Source organism: Zea mays, chromosome 5 (assembly GCF_902167145.1).
Source record: "Zea mays cultivar B73 chromosome 5, Zm-B73-REFERENCE-NAM-5.0, whole genome shotgun sequence".
NCBI lineage: Eukaryota > Viridiplantae > Streptophyta > Magnoliopsida > Poales > Poaceae > Zea > Zea mays.
The window spans coordinates 33,478,636-33,487,607 of NC_050100.1; positions in this window are offsets into that span (position 1 = coordinate 33,478,636).

Sequence of the window (8,972 nt, forward strand, 5' to 3'; positions counted from 1 at the left end):
AAAGCTTTCTTTGCCGAGTGCCCGACAAAAGGCACTCGGCAAAGAATACAACACTCGGCAAAGCCTGCGATTCCGGTAGTGACCATGATCATCGTGATGATGACCACAACCGTAGTGATGGTAGCTATTGCTGCTACGACGTTACCACATCTCTCGTCGGGTTAGTTAATAGATCTCTATCTGTCGCAGCCAGATTTCACGGCAAATCCAAATATAACTCATATATTGTACAACTGTTACAATGACATACTCAAGCATCAACTGGTAAGAGGTGTGTCTAACCCCACTTCTAATCACTAGACCTAAACCTAGAGCAAGCGCTAATGATAGAGGTCTAACTAATCTAAACACTTCTTCGCAAAGTACAAATGCTACTTAAAGGACCGGTGACGCGACCAGAGGGAGTGAATGGCAGCCACCAAAAATTCTCCGCTCGAGAACAGTACCATGACTTCTATCCTAGTCTCAACACAACCCCACGGGACGACTAAAACTGTGTAGCAAAGTAATATTCAATCTAGTGTCGATTGAATATACCAAACTGCTACTCAGAAACTTGCACAACTGTCTGCAAAAAATCAGAGTCAAAAGCACAAAGCAGGTCAAGCAGAAGTGCCACGTAGAGGGCCGACAGTGTCGGGTAGCGGCAGTGGCGCTTACAGGGGTGACGGTGCCCGCTCAAGCAAAAATGCGCAGAATCTGTTCAAACTTCATACGAAGTTTGCGTAGAGGGGAAGATGATGTTTCGTGAATTTTCGTCTAGAGCAAAACAAAATTGTGTGTGTAGATTAGATTTCGTGAGAAGGTTAGGGTTTTGTTGGGATTTTCTCAAATGAACTCAAGTAGAGATCTACTCTGATCACGACCAAGAACTGCGCCAACATGGCATATGTAGTGATTCAAAGAGCATATCTCACCACCAAGAAATCCCCAATAGCAAACACAACTCAAGAACTCGATGATTCTTCCACAAATCCAAAGGAGAGGGAAGGAAACAAGAACGGAGACAAACTCGAATAAAAAATTGTAGCACAAATAAAACTAAGTACATGATTCGAACTACTATGTGGATGGGTCTAGCCACCCTTCCCTTGGATATAGAGTTGAAGATTACAAGACATATGTGAACAAAACACCTGCAGATCTCCGGCTACACTAGGAAATGGAAACTACAGTTCTCTAAACAAAACACAATTGAACTAGCCCAAAAGAGATGGTTGTCCATAACAACCTACCCATCTAATTATATAGGGTTATTTCTATTTTCAAAACTATCGCTAGATACATAGAGCCTATCCACTTAGCCAAGGTGAAATGGACAAACTCCAGGGATTTTGATCTGATGGCCACGCGCTCCACACAAAGTTGTTTCGCCTCAACCCACCCTTCATAATGATGCCACATGTCGCCTCTCATTCCCGCTAGAATCGCCACCACCGAGTTATGAGGCCCAAACTCAGCAAAACTAACAACTGGGTGGTTTTGAGGCTCAACCACGAAATCGTGGCGAGTAGCACACCGCATGCGCGTCCCCATGTCCTAGACATGTGTCCCGCCAGTCCTCGATTGTGCCGACGACACGATCCGCTCTACCACGTCCTCACGCCAGTGCGTGTCCTAGGTGTTAGCCACCATGGCTAGTCACCTAACTTCTCCGGTCCCTTGTTCAAGTCCCAGCACTCGTCCTTCGCCGCTCTCGGTCCATCGACACGAGTCTGCATGACCTTCAACTTCACCGTCAAGGCATCAACCATTGTCCCTGTGCTCCACATGTGCACACCACAAGCCGAGAGACATAATTGCACAACACGTAACTCATGCCCTGGTTAGTTCATGACTCAAACCAAGACACTACCCTTGATAATCATTCATCATCAACCCCAACCACAAGGGACAAATCAACTTTGTGTTCACACTAATCACCAAATTATTTATTAGACACTTGGTGTCTAGAACTATAGGAATAGAGTCTCGACTCTCTAGCAATGTTTCTCAACTCTCATGTATCCCAAATGGCTGGTTGGGGTCTTATTTATTGCCCCAAGGAGTGAACTAGCTATTATTGGAAAGTCGGCTCAAGCATTTGCATTTTGTTAGACATTGCTTATGGTCTAATGCTCTTTCATCATGCCACATGTACTCTCCATTCGATTTAGTCTATTATAGCACAACAACTAGCTGATCATTAGTTTGATGCCTTCTAATCCACTTGTGCGATGACTTGCGACTAGCTTCCCAAAAGCTACTAGGAACCATTAGACTAGTCTAGCAACATTCGTTATACTATAATCTAGTGTCTGATGCCTCCCCATCTTTATCAATGACTAGTGGACCTTCTAGTGAATTGTGTCTCTGTCTGGTTCGATTTTGTTTAGGCCATCAGTCTAATAGTCATGTCTAATGCCCTATCCTCAGTTAGTTGGGTCCAACACTTTTGTGAGGAGAATAATACTACAATATGGTATGATGCCTTGACTTTATGGTCCAACACCATGGTTGGATGCCCTATAATGCCTTTTGTTTTTCATTTTTTTCCGATATTTGCATCCAACTAGGTTCCATCTCATGTCTTGGACACTTGCATGTTATTGTAGATATTCAATGAGTCTTCTAATGTCTTTAGTGTTGATCATATTGATCACCACTTTGCCTTCATCCAAGTCCATGATGCATCTTTGAACTATAATCAAAGACACTTGCAAACAATTCTAATCCAAATGGTTATGTTGATCATCAAACACCAAAATCTAGTTATTAAATGAGCCTTAGTCCATTTTCCTTATAGTATGGTCATCCAAATCATCTACACCGAGGCCCCAAATCTTTCTAACAACCACCATCATTCTATCAAACATCTCTTGAGACTCACCTTGTTTGATAACAAATCTATTAAGTTAGTACATTAAGAGATCAATCTTGAACTTTTAAAATTTTTCAACTCCTTCATTTGATATGACTAAATTATCCTAGATTTCCTTTGCAATCTCAGGATCAATCACCTTGTTGTACTCCTCTAGGCTCAAAGGCACTAAGTAGCACACTGGTTACTTGAGCATTGAGATGGATTTGATAGGGTTCATATGATGTGATGTTCTTCGGGTCTTAAGGATCCATAAAACCTACACTCACAACATTCCAAATCTTAGGGTGGAGACCAATAAGGTGAACCTTCATCTAGTGCTTCCATTTGGCAAAGTTGGTCCCATCAAACATGGACAACTTGCCCAAGGACATCGATACAAAGGTGATAGGGGCAACATTAGATAGAGTATTGTAATCAAAAGATAAACTCCTAAAAGGCTTGGTTGGTTTCTTTATTCCCAAAAGGCCTTTTTCTAGGGATTCTTCAATTGTAGTGTGTGTCATCTTTTATCCCCATTCTTGGTGTCATTGCTCTCAGGCTTGGAGCCACCACTCTATCCTTCTTTACCTCAAGGAAAGTTGTCTTTCCTCCTTTGCTAGAGGTGCTCCCTTTCTAAGTAGTCCCATTTGCAACGGTGGGGTTGAGTGTGGTATAATCATATCTTGTTGATTCTGTGACCACTTCTTTATTTTCCCTTCACTAGGAAGCGTCTCTTTATGACTTTCCATTTTTACTCACGTAGTAAATCACCATCCTAAGGATTAGGATCTAATATCAACTAAAAAGATAATGCAAGGCATATAGAGGGTGAATAGGTTGATTCAAAATCATACTTGATCTCATCATTTAACATACTATGGAGGTTTCATAGATTCTTGTGGAACTTTCATTCAAGTATGTGGAAGATTCACGATGGTGGTTGAATGCCAAGAAGAGACCGCGACAATATCATGAGGTTCAGACCATGTACATACAGTAGGACATATAATTGCTAGTGAAGTGCCACTTTACCACTGCAACTGCATCCTTATCCGTGACTGTGTACGAGTTGTATGCCCGGAGACACCACAAATGTAGCAGATAAAGTCCTCCTTTTTCTTAATCTTTTTGGACTTAGGTTGGTTCAGATTCTTCTGTGGAGAGTTCTTCTTCTTCTTCTTCTGGAATTTTCTATCTCCACCCTTCTCAACAACGTGAGCCTGGAGTTGCTGGGATGGCTTGTTACTAGACCTTTCACGCTCTTCCACATTTATCGCAGCTGACAACTCAGTGAGAGTCATTTGCTTCTTCATGTGGCAGTGTGAAGTCACAAAGTCTTGCCAAGAAGGCGGGAGCTTTGCCAGTATTGCATTCACCTGAAAACTGTCTGGTAGGACTGAAAGGGAAATAGGCTTACACCTTTTCCTATATGAATTTTGGTGGTTGAATTGCCCAACACAAATTAATTGGACTAACTAGTTTGCTCTAGATTATGAGTTCTACAGGTGCCAAAAGGTTCAACACAAACTAATAAAAGTCCAAGAAAGGGTTCAAATAAAAAGAGCAAAGACAACCCAAAGGCAGCCCTGGTCTGACGCACCGGACTGTCCGGTGCACCACCAGACAGTGTCCGGTGCACCAGGGAACCCAACTCCAAACTTGCCACCTTCGGGAATTCGGGGAGGCCGCTCCGCTATAATTCACCAGACTGTCCGGTGTAGCACCGGACTGTCCGGTGTGCCAAGCAAAGCAACGGTCGTCCGTGCCAACGGTCGTCTGCAACGCTACAGTGAAACACTACAGTGCGCAACTGCGCGCGCTGAAGTCAGAGCAGGCGCAGAAGGCGCACCGGACAGTGAATAGTGACTGTCCGGTGCACCACCGGACTGTCCGGTGGCCCAGTTGTCAGAAGCTCCAACGATCAGAACCCAACGACCTGGTGACGTGGCTGGCGCACCGGACAGTGTCTAGTGCGCCATACGATAGAAGCCCTCACCAACAGTCTTTTTGGTGGTTGGGGCTATAAATACCCCCCAACCACCACACTTCAATGCATCCAAGTTTTCAGCCATCAAACCTCATACAAGAGCTCTAGACTTCATTCCAAGACACAAACAAAGAGATCAAATCCTCTCCCAAGTCCAAAGATCATTCCAATCAAATAGTGACTAGTGAGAGAGACAATTGTGTTCATTTGAGTTCTTGCGCTTGGATTGCTTTTCTTCTTCCTTCTTTCTTGTTTCCAACTCAATTGTAATCAAGGCAAGAGACACCAATTGTGTGGTGGTCCTTGTGGGGTCTTAGTGTCCCAATTGATTGAGAAGAGAACCTCACTCGGTCTAGGTGACCGTGTGAGAGAGGGAAAGGGTTGAAAGAGACCCGGTCTTTGTGACCACCTCAACGGGGAGTAGGTTTGCAAGAACCGAACCTCGGTAAAACAAATCACTGTGTCATCCGCCTTATTTTCTTGTGATTTGTTTTCGCCCTCTCTTTCGGACTCGATTATATTTCTAACGCTAACCCCAGCTTGTAGTTGTGCTTAAACTTTATAAATTTCAGATTTGCCTATTCACCCCCCTATGCGACTTTCAGTTGGTATCAGAGCCTGGTACTTCATTAGAGCCTAACCGCTCGAAGTGATGTCTGGGGCATCCGCCATGAGGGAGATCGGGACCGGTGACAAGTCTGTAAGCTCGTGGAGAACACACTCAAGGGAGTCCACCCACAAGCATAAGGAGGAATCCTCTTCCTCCATCAAGTCCCAACGGAAGGGTGACAAGAAGAAGAAGATGAAGAAGGTGGTCTACTACGAGACCGACTCTTCGTCACCCTCAACCTTCGGCTCGGAATCGGCATCCACCACTTCTAAGCGCCATGAGCGCAAGAAATATAGTAAGATGCCTCTTCGCTACCCTCGTATTTCAAAACGCACTCCATTACTTTCCGTCCCATTAGGCAAGCCACCTATGTTTGATGGTGAAGATTATTCTATGTGGAGTGATAAAATGAGGCATCACCTAACCTCACTCCACAAAAGCATATGGGATATTGTTGAGTATAGAGCGCAGGTATCAAAGAAGGGGGACAAGGATTACGATTCGGAGGAGGTCGAACAAATCCAACACTTCAACTCCCAAGCCACTACTATACTCCTCACCTCTCTAAGTCGAGAGGAGTATAATAAGGTGCAAGGATTGAAGAGTGCAAAGGAGATTTGGGACGTGCTCAAGACCACGCACGAAGGAGACGAGGTGACCAAGATCACCAAGAGGGAAACGATCGAGGGGGAGCTGGGTCGCTTCATGCTTCACCAAGGAGAGGAGCCACAAGCCATGTACAACCGGCTCAAGACCTTGGTGAACCAAGTGCGCAACCTCGGGAGCACCAAATGGGATGACCATGAAATGGTCAAGGTTATTCTTAGATCACTCATTTTTCTTAACCCTACACAAGTTCAATTAATTCGTGGTGATCCAAGGTATAAACTAATGTCTCTCGAGGAAGTGATAGGAAAATTTGTGAGCTTTGAATTGATGATCAAAGGCTCCAAGAAATTCATCGAGCAAGGCGCCACCTCAACACCCGAGGTGCAACCCATCGCATTCAAGGCGACGGAAGAAGAAAAGAAGGACTCTACACCAAGTAGGATCCCCATCGATGCCTCCAAGCTCGACAACGAGGAAATGGCGCTCATCATCAAGAGCTTTCGCCAAATCCTCAAGCAAAGGAAGGGGAGAGATTACAAGCCCCGTTCCAAGAAGGTTTGCTACAAATGTGGTAAGCCCGAGCATTTTATTGCTAAATGTCCTTTATCTAGTGATTGTGATAGGGGTGATGACAATAAGGGAAAGAGAAGAGAAAAGAAGAAGTATTACAAGAAGAAGGGCGGCGATGCCCATGTTTGCCGGGAGTGGGACTCCGACGAGAGCTCCACCGACTCCTCCTCCGACGAGGATGCCGCAAACATCGCCGTCACCAAAGGGCTTCTCTTCCCCAACGTCGGCCACAAGTGCCTCATGGCAAAGAACGACAAGAAGAAGAAAGTAAAATCAAGATCCTCCACTAAGTATGCAACCTCTAGTGATGAGGATAATTCTAGTGATGATGAGGATAACTTGCTCACTCTTTTTGCCAATCTTAACATGCAACAAAAGGAGAAATTAAATGAGTTGATTAGTGCTATTCATGAGAAGGATGAACTCTTGGATAGCCAAGAGGACTTCCTTATTAAGGAAAACAAAAAGCATGTTAAGACTAAAAATGCTTATGCTCAGGAGGTAGAGAAAAATGAAAAATTAACTAATGAGCTAAGTACCTGCCATGACACTATCTCCAACCTTAGAATTGAGAATGCTAATTTGATTGCTAAGGTTGAGAAGTCAAACATTAGTGATGATTCAATTACCAATCTTAGAAATGATAATGTTAGTCTAATTGCTAAGATTGAAAAATTGAATGCCTCTCTTTCTAGCCTTAAGTTTGAGAATGTTAAATTAATTGCTAAGGCTAAGGAATTAGATGTTTGCAATGTTTCTATTTCCAATCTTAGAGATGAGAATGTCATTTTACATGCTAAGATTGTTGAATTAAATGATTGCAAACCCTCTACATCTACCATTGAGCATGTTTTTATTTGCACTAGATGTAGAGATGTTAATATAGATGCTATTCATGATCACCTTGCTATGATTAAACAACAAAATGATCATATAGCAAAATTAGATGCTAAAATTGCTGAGCATGAATTAGAGAATGAAAAATTTAAATTTGCTCGTAGTATGCTTTATAATGGGAGACGCCCTGGCATTAAGGATGGCATTGGCTTCCAACAGGGAGACAATGTCAAGCTTAATGCCCCTCCTAAAAGACTGTCTAATTTTGTTAAGGGCAAGGCTCCCATGCCTCAGGATAACGAGGGCTATTTTTTATATCCGGTTGGTTATCCTGAGGATAAGATTAGGAGAATTCATGCAAAGAAGACTCATTCTACTCACCATGCTTTTATTTATAACAATGAGGCTTCTAGCTCTAGGCATTCTACAAATGTTAAAATGCCTAAAAAGAAAACTCCTATTGCATCAAATGATCATAACATTTCATTTAAGACATTTGATGCTTCCTATGTGCTCACTAACAAATCAGGCAAATTAGTTGCCAAATATATTGGGGGCAAACACAAGGGCTCCAAGACTTGTGTTTGGGTACCCAAGGTGCTTGTTTCTAATGTAAAAGGACCCAAAACCGTTTGGGTACCTAAGAACAAGGCCTAAATTTGTTTTGTAGGTTTATGCATCCGGGGGCTCAAGTTGGATAATTGATAGCGGGTGCACAAACCACATGACAGGGGAGAAATGGATGTTCTCCTCCTACTAGAAAAACCATGATCCCCAAAGAGCTATCACATTTAGGGATGGAAATCAAGGTTTGGTCAAAGGACTTGGTAAAATTGCTATATCTCCTGACCATTCCATTTCCAATGTTTTTCTTGTAGATTCTTTAGATTACAATTTGCTTTCTATTTCTCAATTATGCAAAATGGGTTACAACTGTCTTTTTACGGATATAGGTGTTACTGTCTTTACAAGAAGTGATAATTCAATAGAATTTAAGGGAGTGTTAGAGGGTCAGCTATACTTAGTTGATTTAGTTAGAGCTGAACTCGACACTTGCTTAATTGCTAAGACTAACATGGGTTGGCTCTGGCATCGCCGACTAGCCCACGTTGGGATGAAGAATCTTCACAAGCTTCTAAAGGGAGAGCACATTTTGGGACTAACCAATGTTCATTTTGAGAAAGACAGGGTTTGTAGCGCATGTCAAGCAGGAAAACAAGTTGGTGTTCATCATCCAAACAAGAACATCATGACGACCGACAGACCGCTTGAATTACTCCACATGGACCTATTCGGCCCGATTACTTACATAAGCATCGGCGGGAGTAAGTATTGTCTTGTTATTGTGGATGATTATTCTCGCTTCAATTGGGTGTTCTTTTTGCAGGAAAAATCTCAAACCCAAGAGACCTTAAAGGGATTCTTGAGGTGGGCTCAAAATGAGTTTGGCTTAAGGATCAAAAAGATTAGAAGCGACAACGGGACGGATTTCAAGAACTCACAAATAGAAGGCTTTC